At 45.9% G+C, this 14,931-nt stretch overlaps 1 long non-coding RNA gene across 1 annotated transcript; it reads left to right on the top strand.

Moving 5' to 3' along the window:
- Nucleotides 1-284: 284 nt before the first annotated feature.
- Nucleotides 285-14,149, top strand: LOC128910176 (uncharacterized). Its single transcript, XR_008466639.1, has 4 exons — nt 285-430; nt 11,598-11,736; nt 11,846-11,924; nt 14,101-14,149. It is a non-coding gene; the product is annotated as an uncharacterized LOC128910176 (long non-coding RNA).
- Nucleotides 14,150-14,931: the final 782 nt, after the last annotated feature.

Genomic DNA, 14,931 nt, shown 5'->3' with positions numbered 1-14,931 from the left:
TAAATCTTGAGATGGGAAAAGCTAGTTGTACAAAAGGAAACCCCAGAACAAAGCATCAGAGCTATCCTGTGGAGGGTGCTTAATGGGGAAAGCTTAGGAGAACAGGCCTGGGACTCTCCGATGGAAGAGGCAATCCCTGGGAAACAGCAAGACCTTACTAAGCAACACGGCTCTTGGACGCCAAAAGTCCTAAAATAAGGGATATGTAAAAGCAAACCCCCAAGAAATGCTGGAAATGTTGATGTCTTTCTACTTTATTGTATTTCAAGGGGTGGCAGATAACACAGTGTGTTGAGGACCAGAGGATCTGTAAGTATGTTGGTGAAGACCTGGAAGCTCCTGTGGACTTCTAATGAGCAACACTGAGTTTGGCAAAGCCACAAGACTACCAAATCTCAAGGCATCTGTCCCCTCAGATAATATCATAAAAGTAAGTACAGTTGGTAGCTATCAGATCAGATCTGATCACAAAATTCTTGTATGAGAAAATCCTTTGGGGTCTTAAAGTGTTTTTCAAGCGTAGATGCTGAAGATGGTCATGTTCTCCCAACATACCAGTCAGGAACCTGAAATGGAAACAGAAGTTTCAGTGTTCTTCTCCACACAGATAAATCCCAGTGTTGTTTTGTGTGACTGGAGGGATTTGGAGTATTGCTGCCACTTTTTACCGTTCTGCTAGAGAAAGGAAGGAAAATCAAGACTGTATGTATTGAGGAAGCCAGCCATTGGAGGATCCTGAGGACAGACCCAGTCGGCTGTCACTGCTGGGAAACAAAGCATCCCACTGAATTGCAAGGGCTTGTGGAGGGAATAAGAAAATAAAATGAGTTCAGTGACAAGTAGTATTGGGTCTGTCTTAGCTGTGCCAGGAGGGAAGTCGGTCTAGCGCTGGGATCTGCCTCAGCTCTTCTAGAAGACTGACATCCCCAACGGAAGAGACAACGGGTTACTCAACTTGCTACTCTAAGCCTTAAACCTAGCTGTCATTCTCCTGTGTGGTGCCAGAGAAGAAAATAAGGGGTAGAAGAAGCAGAGGAGCTGGTCTGCTGGAGGAGATCGCACAGGGCCCTTTACTTTGCTAGAAGATCTTAACGATAGCTGTTAGTAACCGTGAAAGGTTTAAATTTAATTCCATACCCACGTACATTGTCACCACTCAGATTAGACCAGCTATCCCACAGGGACATGAGAAATCACAGGTTCTCAAAAATACATGGTAATTAAAACTATTAGGAAAATTAAACATTTTTATAAGCTTGGTTTCACAGTTTTCCAGTGGGATTGTGGTGTTGGTAATTTAAGATTGGGGGGGAAAAAAGAAGATGCACATATCTTGGAAAGTTAATTTGGGGCTGAAGTGAAGGAATCCATTCTGTGTTATGAAAATTGTCAGCAGCTGCAGCTGAAGGAAGCAGAAACAGCTCTATCCCACTTGTCATACAACTGTCCATATGGAAACATTTATTTGGGATGAAGTAATTGAGAGCCTTAATACAAAAATCATTTTGGATTTGCCTCTGAATGAAGAGGTCTTTCTCCTTCAGGATTAAAATTTTACATTAAATATTAACAAAAGAATGAGAGCAATTTCTGCTGAATGTTTATAGTGTGCCCGTGAAGCTGCCGGGAAAGGGTTTGCAAGGATTTGTGGTTGTGGAAGGGTGTGTGTACAGGGCAGGGGGCTCCCAGCCTCATGGGAGGCCATTGGGCCCTTGCAGGGCTGAGGTCTCAGCCACAAAGTCAGCCTGGCTCAAGTAATTTGAAAATGAAAAATCAGTTTTCAGAGCAAAGAAAGCAAGCAAGCTGGTTTGCCTTTTTGGAGATTTGCAATTAAAACAAAGCATTTGGGGGCTGAGCTCTTTGCACTGCTGAAAACCTCCGTGCGCTTATCATTTTGCACAGGGTCAATGCAGAGTTATGTCTGAGTCAGGACTCAATCTCCTTTCCTCCTCCTCCTCCTGCTTTGACGAATAGGCAATTGCAAATAATTTAAGACTGTGAATTGTCTAAGTCAGTGACTACCTTTTAAGATAAAGAATCTTTAAGTGCACTAATGCAATCCGTACAGAAGTTTGAAGTTCTGGATAACAGATACCAGGTATGATTTTATTTCAGGGTGTTTCTGGCCAGAGTAGCCTGGCTACTGGAAGAAGTTAAAAAAGCATATCTCAACCTCTTTCTAGTTTTAGGGATGGCTGGATCCGGCTTCAGTCCATCTTCCTCTCTAGGTACTCTGCCTATAAAATGCTCCCTGTGGGAGGATGTTCCCCTGGCTCGTGAGTGCTGGAACGCGGCCCTGGGTGGTTCCACCACTTTCCTGCCTGCCCCCTTTCTCCTCTTAAACCTCTGCGTAGGCGGGGAGGATGATGCGTTTGAAAAACTGAAGCTAAGAGCAAAAAAATCCGTGGATGCCGTCTGCCTAACGCCTGGAGCAGAGCCAGGCTTTCGGGTATTTAGAGCAAGGGGCACAAGCAAGTATTTATTTATTGATTGAGAAACAGCGCAGTGTTTCTCTGACTTGCTATCGGTTTCCAAATCCGATTTAAATAAACTCTTCCAGCGCATAAATGCAGACAAAATGTCATTCACCATATGTTTATTACTAAAACTTGGCGCTTACTTGCATCAAAGTAGTTTTCACACGCAGGCTGTTTGTTACAAAACCTCGGCGAAGCAGGTATAATTAGCATTAGCGCTCGAGGGGGGAAACCGGGGCTGAGAACAGAGAAAATAATTTCCTCGCTGCTGCAGAGGGAGTCGGTGCAGGGATTTGGACTAGAAACAGCCTTTCCTAGCTTCACATTTTCTTCATGCAGATGACTAGGTTTGCATCTTTTATTAATTTTTATAATAATTGGACAAATAGTACCTTGCTCATTTCTTAAAGTGATTAAAATGCTTGTAAGACTAGCTTAGAAATACCCAAATAAATGGTCTTCCTACCTGAATGGTGATAACTACCTTGCAAGAAGATATATGATGAGTTGCTGTATGCCATTTTGCATACAATTAACTTTTATCAACCAGAACACAAAATGCTTTCTGAATGCATCTTTTATATGAGCTTTATAAATGATCTACTCTTGTACTGCTGGCAGAAGTTGCTCTGTTGAAGCCATGCAAAGAGCCTCAAAGGGGCAAACAACTAGCACAAGATGGTTTTGTACGAAGCTTCTCCAACCCTTTACATATCACCACTAGGATTGTTATCAAGTGCTCAGAGATTTTGGACTTTCAAACTAAGTTTGAGAGCTCTAAGGAGGCAAAGATAACTGATCTTTTCCCTTTATTCCACTTCAGCGTTTATACATGAGCAAATCAAAGTATAGGCTGATTTTGATATTTTCTTGGCTGCAAAACACACCTATCAAAAGATTAAATTCACGTGCAGGTATTCCCTGTTGGTTAAATACCTAATAAATATGAACTTGAAATTATGTCTGAAAGTGGCAAAAGTAAAAATTAAAAAAACACATGAGTTCTTTCTCCTAACACGTGGAACTTGATTTCTCTTTCCTCTTAGAAAACTGCTTTATGCATACTAATGGGTCTTTCTAGCAAATCCAAAGATTGGTTCTCTCAAAAGAGCGTAATTACGCATGCAAGGTCTTTGTCTTTATATTTCATTAAATATTACTTTTTAATTTACTTTCTCTTATTGTAAAATCCTTCAAGTCCTTCTCTAGTAGAAGGATGAGAGAGAGAGGCGGGGGTAAGAGATCCATGGAAAAATACTTCCTGAGAACTGCATTGTCCCTGCCCTGGGGAGCTTTGTTTGCTCTGGGTGTTTCATCTGCCAATGCCATTTTCACAGCTCACAAGTCCGTGGTCTCCCGGCTCAACTGGTCTCATCGACCTTTCTCTCTAAACCTGCAACTCCCCTGCACTGTATCGCTTACTCTGAAAGTCTCTTCCCTTCCCAAATGCCCACAACCTTCTTCGACATGAGAACTTCTCTGCCATCCTCCATGTTGCATTTCCAAAGCATCTCCTAAATTAAACATCTGCATTTCTGGATGTCTGGTGGGAGACACCAAGTGGCCTAATCTCAAGGAGGCTCCAGCATACTTAACTTCCAGGTGAAATTCACAGGCCTTGCCTTCTATTCCACATAACTGACTCCAGACCCTGTCATGCTGGAACCCCAGATGCCCATTCATCTCTCTGCTCACCTAGCCTATACGGCTGTTGGCTTCTTCCATGACCTCTCACGATCTCAAATCTCGCTTCTTCACTCACAGCTGAGCCCCTCCAGCCCGTTTATGTGATGGTCCCATCAAGGTGAGGCAGGTCTCTGAGGAGCTCCTCAATACTTTGTACTGTCACTTTCCCCATCCCCTATTGTAAAATGCAATGGTTGACTACCAAGGATCTCTGCACTTTATGGCAATGAGAAAGCAAAGTTTCTGGATGCACTGAGAACAGTGTACAGGAATATATTTAATTTCTAGGGACTTCAGTGGGATGGAAGGGAAATCACTTAAAGGTGGCTCTGTAAATACAGAAACAGGAGTGGCAGCGGCAGAAGGGTGGGAGGAAATGTTGGCCTTCCAATGACTACTTTTAATTTTACAAAGAAATTACATGTTTTCTGTAATCCACAGAAGTAATTGGTTTTGAGGGAACAAGAGGCAGCAAAATAAAACGGCACAATCCTCCACCTGTTGTACGTCCTGTTTAGAGGCACTCAAACAAGATGTAAAACAAGCAAACACCATCCGCAGTACGTACTGTAGCTGTCCTTCGGCACGTCCTCAGGGAATTAGAGCTCCTGGGCTTTGGTTTCAAAACATGTCCCTGTACCATGTGATGCCTACCTTGTAATGTATTCTATGTCTTTAAATGTTACCATCATGTACTGGCTGCTTCTGTTGAATCTAGTGAGACGGCTCTTCAGATAATTCTCAGACGAAGGGAAGGTATCGCAGCCCGGGGTTAATTGGTAGACGCTGGGAGTGCAGAAGGATGATGCAATTGGTGTGAAACATGTACACAACGTCACTCACTCAGGCATTTCCCTGGGTCTTAGTACAGTATCAGAGACAAATTAAACCAATTTTTCTTGTTCCCAAGTTGTGCTGGAAGCTGGAAGGTTATGGGTAAATGTTAGGAATATTACACATGCTGCTACTGTAATTTGATGATAGAGTGTACTATTTTAAAACCCCTTCTGGTACTAACTCTTTCACAGAAGCATTTTTAGTGTATCCAAAGAGCTACTCATACTTTCAAAGAAAGCGTGTTATCAGTCTTATTTTCATCATCATGCAAAAAAAAAGAAGAAATAAAAGCTGGATAAAAGACATTTTCATAAGGTTTGTTTCCCTGTCATTTTGCATATGCCCTTTGGGGAATTTTCTGCAGCCTAGAAATAAACATCCTTGAAGGGCTAAAACCAAGCAGTGTGTAAGGCTTACATGGGAAATGGATCCGATGCTTTTAGGCTTAGCCCGTCACTGAGGCTGGTTTCCACACAGCACTTTCTGGGCTCGGTTACCTTTGCTTTGGGCTGATCCTACAACCGCATGGGGAAGAGCCTGAACTTGTCCTGTGAAGTGCACACAATTTGACCCAAATATTTCACCAGATGGGGAAAATGGGTGCTGCTGGAAGCGTCCTGCAGAGAGGGGGTTGTGTCTGGGCTGCGAAGCCAGGCTCTTCTTCTGGGTGGGCGCAGAGGTGGCCAGGCAGCTGGTGCCTCTCTGTTCCTGCTCCAGATACGCTTCTGCAGAGGCAGCCGAGGTTATTCGTCATCCCCATTCCCTTCCTTTCCCCCTCTTGACTGCTGTTTTGGTTTGTTTTTTTCCCTTTGAGGTATTGAAAGTGGGAAACCTTTCACTGGCACAGTAGTGCTGCTTCAGGTGAGTGGTTAGCAGGTAAAACAACCCTAAGTGCATGGGGGGACGCACCTGGGACGCGAGTTTTGCTCTCAGCACAGAGGCAGATAATGAAAAACCGAAGAGAAATGACCATTAAGCACCTTCCTCTGCATTGGGCCCGGAGGGGAGGAAAAGGCTGTTTGGTTCTCAGCTGCGCAGCCACCTCCTGCCGAGCTGCTGCTTCAGCATCTTCAGCAGGGGCAACCTGCCGGAGGCTCCAGCTTGTTGGTGGGTTTTGTAGGGTGGTTTCTACCCTCCTACCCACAGCTCTGGTGCAGTGCTAGACCGAGCCCCCAGCACCATCCCCACGTGCAGGTGCAAGGTGCCACGTCAACCAGCTGCTGGGACCTGAACTCTGGAGTGACCATCCCTGTACAAAGGCAAACCTCCGCCGGCTGGTGCTTCCCACGCATACCCATCACGCCAGGGCAACCGGGAGAGCGCATGGTGGGGTGTGTGTCGGGACACTCCGGCTGTTTGTGCGAGCACAAGGCACAAAACAGGATTTCACACGCAGCAGAGAAAAGAAGGGTGGAAAAGCCTGACCCTCGATGAGCTTTTCTGGGTCTTGGGGCTGGTCTGCAACTGTCAAGCCTCAAGAAAACATATCCATTGGACTCAGCTTTTGGGGTGACGAAGAGGAGAACACACCAAACGTGCCTCGAAAACACCACAGCTGAAAGCTCTCTCTGCGTTAGCCGGAGCAGTAAGTGCACAGCTGAATAACCTTAGCAAATGAGAGGAATAGCCTAAGGCAGGGCAGGCTGGCAACCTGTCACCGTGAAAAGCGGACGGGATTGAACAAGCCTCCTCGGAGCCAGCTTGCGCTGCCCCCAAACACCGCTTTGGGATGAAGCGGTCGGGTGCAAGCCTCAGAGAGGCTGTGAGGGCACGCTGTGCGCTGGACGCCCATCTCAGTATTGGCTCTAGCTTCTCTAGGAGGAGAAGAGCATTACCTGCAGCTATGTTCAGCTATGGGAGATGCATATGTATGTTTTCATACATGGGTATCTCAAGGAGAGAGAGACAGAGATGGAGAGGCTGGGGAAGAGGGAATTTTGAAAATGCACAAACCCTTAAATTTTAATGGAGGTAGCAGTTTAAATATTGTATCTTTTTGAATCGCTTCAAAAATAACAGCTCAGGAATGAACCAGAGAATAAAAGCCTGATCCAGAAAACAATTAGTTCTCCACATAAGCCCACTGGGACTATTATAGGAGATGGGTTGATTTCAGGATGGCACTCTATGGAAATCAGAGTTTTATTCAGTCTCAAAGGGGAGGAATCAAAAGACGTGGAAAATGTTTTTTTGAAAGTGTGTCTGTGATAAGAATTGGGAGTTTGGGAGCAAGGCAATTGATTTTCCTGAGAAACTGGCCACTGTTTTGGTAGGCGTAAGCCTAAATCCGTGAGAGGGTGCCAGATTCGGCCAGTGCGAATGAGGCTGGAGCTTCTGATCATGGTGTGCCCTCCCCGGGGTGGCTTTCTCCTGGCTGCTGCCAGCGTGGCTGAGCTGATGGGTTGTCCCCACTCAGGCTTTGGTCAGGTACTTTCATCTCTTGGGAGCGCTGTTCTAGTTATTCATCAAGATATGAGTGAGGGGAGGAGTTAAGTAAATCCTGACACCTTAGGACAATTCCCCAAGCAATAAAGCTGTTGCTTTGAATGAACCGCTTTAGGCACAACATGCTGTTAATTTCGGAGAGTTAGAAGAGGCCTAGCTAAGAAATAAAATTAGTGAACAGAAAATTGGTTCTGTTTCACCTCAAACCAGCACAAAAGGAAAATGAAATAAGGGCAGGTTACGGATGATGCATTGAAATGCAAATCTCTGTTGACTCTATCAAACATGCAGGGATGAAATAACAAGTTTGCATCACCAGGGTCAGAGAAAAGAAAATTGAAAACAAATAGAAACGAGGTCGGGCAGGAGCAGGGTAAGGGCCATGAAAATAAGACCTAACAACAGCCCTATAGTAAACGTGAATGAATGGAGATGATGGTAAACTGAATGGGATTAATTAGAAGTGTAACATTGCATACAATTAGGTTATTTGTTTGAACTACTGGATACACGCATTTCAGCTTATTTCAGTTGCCATACCAACCTGATACAAGCATCACATAATCTTTTATTGCATTATTTGGCTATGATTACATTATTTTACAACTTTGGTTGCTAGGAGAGCACAGTACCTTTCTGCGCGCTTCAAACAATTCTCACTTTGCAGAGACATCAGCTTCTTGTTGCTGGCCTCTGAGGTAGCTTATGGAATCACTAGCAACACAAAAAACAGAATCATATATGTGGGAGTGAGTTGCACTGGGAAAACTCTCTGTGAGAGGATGGCTGGGATTTTCTCCTGCTGCAGGGCTGCCAAGGGGGCTCTTGTCAGAGAAGAACCAGGAAGCAAGGAGGCGGCAGTCTGGTGGGCAGCCTTGGAGGGAGCTTTATTTCAGAGGTAGCTTAAGCTGAGGAGCTTCTTGTGCTCTTGTTTTGGTGAGTTCATATTATAGAGTAGAAGTTGCATTTCATGCTGTCAGATTCCTTTGCTGGAAAGGCTGATAAATGTGGAGTTATAACTCTAAAGTTGTTTCCAACGTAACAGTACAAGCAGATTCCCAGTCACTGAACCCCGCTTTTGACCACAGAATAATCTAATATACGCAAAGCAAAGACAGCAGAGAAGCTGTGGGGCAGCTGGCTGCCCTGTGCTTTACAGCACCACCGGGGCATTGCAGAAAAGCAGTAGTTGCTTTTTAGGATATAGCGATGGGCACTTCTTGGGGTACAACACCCAGCAGAAAGCAGTGTCAGGCAAGGCTAAATGTGATGGTTCATGTATTGGAGATGGGTGTGCATCACATCGAGGAGGCCTTCTTCTGGCACGTGGCCTTACAGATGCATTTGAGTCCCGTGTTGATGACTTGCAATGACAATTCCAGCCAGGGGGAATACAGGAGAGAACGATGCAGGAAATCTCCTGCAAATGCTGACTGCTGAAGAATGCAGCACTGGGAGAGCGGGGACAAGGCTGGAGGAAGGTTCCTCCACTTGGAGAAAGGACCGGCAATACTTCCTTACCTCTGATATTTCTGGAGGCTTTAATGCTTTGCAGCTTCTGGAGGTCTGTGTGTGGATTGTGGTTACAAAGGGTAATATGGAGGTCTGAAATGAATAGGAAGACCAGAAGAACACTGAAATATTTTAAAAGCGTGTTTAAAAGCCAGGAGCTGTTAGTAGGAGCAGGACTATGTGTTTCTTTCTGCTTTTAGATTTATTTATGGTTACGGGGGCTCTCTGGGAAGATTTTGTTCTTAAACCACACCCAGTAGTGAGAAGTGGAAGAAAATTAGTTTGGGTTTTTTTTCCCCCTCAATCTTCTTCCCTCCTGTGCCTTAAATTGAGATTGCAATTAAAACAAAAGCCCGGTTGCCCAAGAAACAAAACAGAAATTCACGGGGCTGCCTAAATATCAGCTTCATCTTGTTTTCCTTTAGTCCTCTCCTTTCAGGGTTACAGTGACTGGACAATACGGGCAGCAGTGCTAAGCCGGGCATTTGAATAACAGCGTGAACATTTTACAATGAAAACATGGAAGCGGTGCGTTTGTCGCTCCTTGTGACGGCTGCATGTCTCCTCGGAGGCGCGGAGGGACAGAGACTACAGGCACAGACCTGCAGGAAGAGGGGATTTGATCTCCCAGACAGCGCTCCGCGTGAAAAAGCTGCCTAACTAACATTTCTCAGCAGTACGGGACCCTCCTCCCTCTGCTACGAAATGTCAGGCTTTGGCACCTGCGGAGTACCTCGCTGCTTTGAAATGACAGCCTGGCTCTCCAAAGTGTCACCAGCGATCCAGTCCCCAATTAACGGCGCGGGTTTGTGGGTTTCTGACACTGTTCTCAAAGCTCTGTGGGCTGCTGCAGCCTACAAGCCAGGGATCGTTTCTGCTTTGCAAGACTCAAAGAGAGGGAAGGGAAAGAAACTGGGAAGGAAAAGCTACGGTTTCATTATTCCGTGCTAGCAGCATAACAGAATACATTCCCTTTAATACTAAAGTGTGTCATTTGAGAAAAGATCCTGCTGTCTGATCAAGCTCTCCATTAGTTATTTTTGCATGTGCATGCACAAATCCAGCAGCTAAGCCTACAGCACTGCTGTATGTTGAAAACCAGAAAATGCTGCAGGGTGTTTCTAAAGAATAGCAATTTGGAGGTTGTGGGTGGTTTGTGGGTGTAATAAAAAAGGCTGCATACCGAGGCATCTGAATTAGGCTTCTCTTTAGGCTGCTTACAGTTTCTATCGAGATTGTTAAGAACCTGATTCTGCCCACCCTACCCTCACCTACTAGCATTTGCTCCTGTGAGCAATTTTATTTAAGTGCCACCCATTGTATACAGGGCCCTAACACAAAAGCTCAACACCAGGGTGGCTGAACCCAAGTGGAAAAACATGGAGCTTTACCATACGTACCGATGCTCCCCATATTTTTAGCAACTGCTGAAGGCTGAGATCCAGCCTTCATGGTCACCAGACCATGGCACATGGGTGACATGCCACCAGTGTCATCCCTCCACATTGCTCACCACCCTGGAGGCTGCCAAGACTACCATGGTCAGTATCAACGGAGGGTGCAAGCCATGGAGTTGTTCTCTGCGCGACGCCAACTTGCACCGTCCCCCTGCTCACCGTGCCACAGCATCAGCTTGATGCCCTGCTGGCCCCGGGGACTTCCCCCGCTCCCACCTGTGGTGGTCAGCCGCAGCAACCACCATCTCAGGACCCTCAGCAGCTCTTATCTTCCTGGTTGGTTTTGTTTTGTTTTATTTTGGGGGTTTTCTTTGTTGGGTTGGGAGGGTGGTTTTGCAAAACTCCGTCCTCTTCCACCTGATGTTCCTTGCCTTTGCTCAGCTTGAGAGATGCTGTGGGACGTCGTCTGAGGTGTTGCACCTCATGGAAGCAGACCACCACCAGGCTGCTGGCTTGTGCCCCTTGAGCAGCCAGCTCACCACACAGGCAGCTGACTCCAGCCTTGCCTAGTCTGGTTGATCAGTTACTGCAGAGGAAAAAAAACCCAGTCTTTGTGCTCCCTTGAGCTAAAGTTTCACCTGGCTTTTAACTGCAGTAATAGCACGCTTTATAGCCTCCGTGCTCCCACTATGCACCAGTGCTGGAGCAGCACAGAAGCCAGCTCAGCCCAAACCGTTATATCAAGAGCACGCCCAGTGAGTTCTCCCAGTTGTTTATAGCCCTTATTTTGCTAATGGAAAGTTAATCATTGGCTTGAAACTGTGCAAAAATGTTAAGGGAAAGAATCACAAGCTCACAGGAAGAACTCTAATGTGTTTCCTAGTACATCCCTCTCATTTGGCCCTGCAGATCACAGCTCTAAACACCTCAGGGTGAAATGTGTCTGAGCATTTCAACACCTAGCAAATATTAACCACCTTAGAGCAGGCTCGAACAAGCAGGATTCGGGGTTGCCTTTGTGCCGTAGCCTGCAGAGTCAGAAGCCCAAGGTTTGTGGAAATAGTCACTTTTAAATTCTGCCCTTTTCTCCTGTAATTTTGTGAAAGACCAGCACTGGAACGGAGTAATGCCACAAAAGCACTCACACCACCCAAGGACCCTCCGCCGCTCAACAAACATTATTTAATTAAGCTTTTTGATGCCCTTTCAAGATAATTATGGCATTGTTATTTCCTGCTTTTAGAAATGGGGAAATTAGGGATTCTCGGAGAGTAATGCCAAGCCAACTGACTCACCGTGACCATCAGTTCTCAGCAGATCCTCTCAAGGCCACCCAGAATTTCTGACCTGTTGGTGCAGAGGAGCCCATCTGCACCCCCTGGGTAAGGAAGATAAATACCCTGTTAGCTCGGCTGTTTGTAAAAGGAGGGTGAAAAAAAAAGTCTGTGTTCAATAACAGTCTTTTTTCTGAAATCTACTTTTCCTGCTCAGAAGTGATGTTGCATTGACTGCCCATCAGAAGCAAACACAGTAACATGAATGGCAGCCCCCACGTGGCCAAGCTGAACAGGTAGGGTTACTTACAGGTGTGCTCGCTCTTATTTTCTGTCTGTTCTTCCTTAGCACTCATTACTGTCCTTCCCAGGGAAATAATGGATAGTGGGCTGTATGGACTTCATCAATTCATATTCATTTTAGTGACCTATTCGGTCAAAGGAAATACGAAAGCAAATCTGCAAAGATTTCAGGTGGATCACACCTGATAATATATTTGTCCTGCAGTAAAAAGCAAAGTCTCTTTGCACCCTCTTTTTTTCCCCGAGCGATGTTTTCTAAAATGGGAAAGATATGCAGCTGCTTAAATATGCATATAGCAAAGAGAGAGGAAAACAAAATTCTGGTGTTTAAGCAGAATGAGCAAGTGGAGAGTGTGGAAGTGCTACATGCCTGTTGGTAATTTATCTGTGAGGTTAGGGGTGGTTTGGGGTGTTTTTTGCAGAATATAATCTGGCCACCCATAGAGAACAAACTCAAACCCTGGTGGGCGGGCTTGTTTGCCTCACAGCAATGCAGCTGTGCTCTTTAAGGAGCAGCATCCCATAGGAATATAGCCTGCAAAGCAAAACAGGCTGGCCTTTTTCTTTCCTCAACTTAGAACCATTTGAACAAGTGGGGGAAAAAAAAAAAGTATGGCAAGAAGAAAGTGTACCAGAGACAGGGTATTGCACACCACTATTCAACGTCCGGAGCCACGGGTCGGTGTACGTCTCAGGCTGCAGGTGGTGGTGCTCCTGCCCGCAGCATCCCTGCATCACCACTGTAGCCCCTGTTTTGTAGTCATATCCCTGCCCGCTACTCCCCTTGGTATGTGTCCAGTGAGATGTTTGTCAGTGAAACAGCACAGCGTCAGCGGCCTCCCCAGCTCTCTCTCCCTCAAGCAACCCGTTTTCTGTCTGCAGCAACACACAACGTGGAAGTCAGAGGGGCTTCGGTAAGTTTGTGTTTCAGCTTGCTTGCTTTACTGATTTAGTATAAATTACATGGATTTCTAGCAACCTCAGATGCTTACAAAACTAATGAGGCAAGAGAAGAGCGCTATACGAAAATGCCAGAGAGCAACCTGTGCTTCTGGCACTTATGGTTGTATTTTACTGCATTAGGAAAGCTCCCATTGAGGTACAAACTTCTCCATGCTGTACAAGTTTTAAGACCCTAATAAAAATAAGATTGAATACAACGGCCAAGAACTAGACACTTAAACAAACTGAAACCAGGCACATACTCACAAAAGTGTGATTATCTTCTCTGTACTGCTGTGCTCTAGTCCCTCTGGTGAGTGACGCAAGGTGGCATGAGAGCAATTGTCTTATTCTCTTGCTGGATATCGTGGCAGCCTCCCCAGGCAGGACTTCAAAGAAACAGTTAATGGGAAGCTTATCCCTGAGAAAGCTTTATTTGCTGCTGAGCACCAGGCACTGTCACTGCTCAAAGTCAACAGTGCCTCTCCCAGGGCACGACGACATGGCTAGGTGCAGGCACACAGGCCGTTGCCCATGTCCTGAGCCAGACAGAGTGAAGCCAGCTGCAGTTCAGAAGCTGCATTAACTTCGGTCCCAGCCCTATAAAGTGCCTGATTTATTCGCCAGCTGTTTTTCCAGACCACAGCCAGTTTCCTTATGTGGTCTGAGCATTTGGAGGTAGCTCTTGCGGTTTAAAGCTCTGTATATCTCTGCAACAACTGCTCCTGGAGAACTTCAGTGTCTTTCTGCAACACATCTTCTGTTGTTCAAGCACAGACAAAGGCAGATGTACACAATCCCATCTGCCTGTACGAAACACTGATAAACATGTTAACTACCTGCTCGTTCATTCCTGTCGGTAGCAGCCCCTGCCTGCTAGGGACCAGTCTGACCAACACAGCATAACATACTCTTTCCATAGATCATGAGTAATTATGCTGAGGGAGCTTTTGTCTTAGACTTAAACAGTACATCAGTTAATGCCTTCCCTTACTGCTAAGATCAGTACAAAGTCACTATCATGACTCCAGAAGCCATTTCTCTGACTGACACACGCCAAAATCTACAAGGGGTACAAATGCACGGCAGCCTCTCATAAGAAGCCCATAAGCAGTGGGCAGCCCAGATGTGCTGGCCCAGTGGGCATGACGTGGCCAGCCAAGAAGGTACACCAGCATGGGAAAACATCTTTTGGTTCATAGCTTTATCTCACGTTTTTTTTTCCAGCTGCTGCGGTGCTGGCTGAAGCTGCTGTCCTTCACACCTCAAGACTGCCACCTACCACCTGCCAGAGCAGGGGATCAGGTAGGTCTTCTTGAACCCCCTTCCATCCAAAGGAGCCAAAGTAGCAACAGCTGCTTGGCAGTGATCAGCTGGTTGTAACTGAGGTACGGTGAGAGGCTGCTGCTCTGGGAGGGCCATAATCTCTGGCAGGGGTCAGTGAGGAGCACAGCTGCTTGTAGGAGATCCCAAGCTATGTGGATGCACCAGATAAAACTCTGGTGTGTGTGTGACTGTGGTTTTCGGCTGATAAATGAGCCAGGCCCAAGGTAGCTCTTTATACTCTGCTTCAGTGTTGGTAAAAGACTCTTGGGTCAAGTAGGGCTTGGGTGTAAAGAAACATGGTTTTGGCAAACCGTAGCTACTTTTTAATGTTCTCCTCATCATGACTTTCTAGAGATTTTTGTCTTTTATTTTATGGTAGGGTGACAACATTACCGTGCAGGTGGTGCACCTACCTCTGAATTTAATTTGTTCTCATCTCATAATTGCATCCCAGAGGAAACGCTGAGCGTACTACAGACAAACACAAGAGTACAGTTACTCTTCCAGGTCTGCTGTATGCTCTGGTGGAAAGAGGCCTCTGAGGGTGCTCAGTCACTCCCAGAGCCCAGATTGTCCCTCTGATCTGATTACAGTTCCAAGCCCTTCTGCTTGAAGACACCTGATGGTATTCTTGGCACATGGAACAAGCCCAAGGGGAGGCAGGTGCTTTAGATTGAGACTAGGTAGTTACACTACGCAGAGATACGAGCTTCTCAAATGCTGCTAGAGGTT

Source organism: Rissa tridactyla, chromosome 5 (genome assembly GCF_028500815.1).
Source record: "Rissa tridactyla isolate bRisTri1 chromosome 5, bRisTri1.patW.cur.20221130, whole genome shotgun sequence".
NCBI classification, from domain to species: Eukaryota; Metazoa; Chordata; class Aves; order Charadriiformes; family Laridae; genus Rissa; species Rissa tridactyla.
The sequence above is the reverse complement of the archived record's forward strand: the minus strand, read 5'-3'. Positions and strand labels throughout refer to the sequence as shown.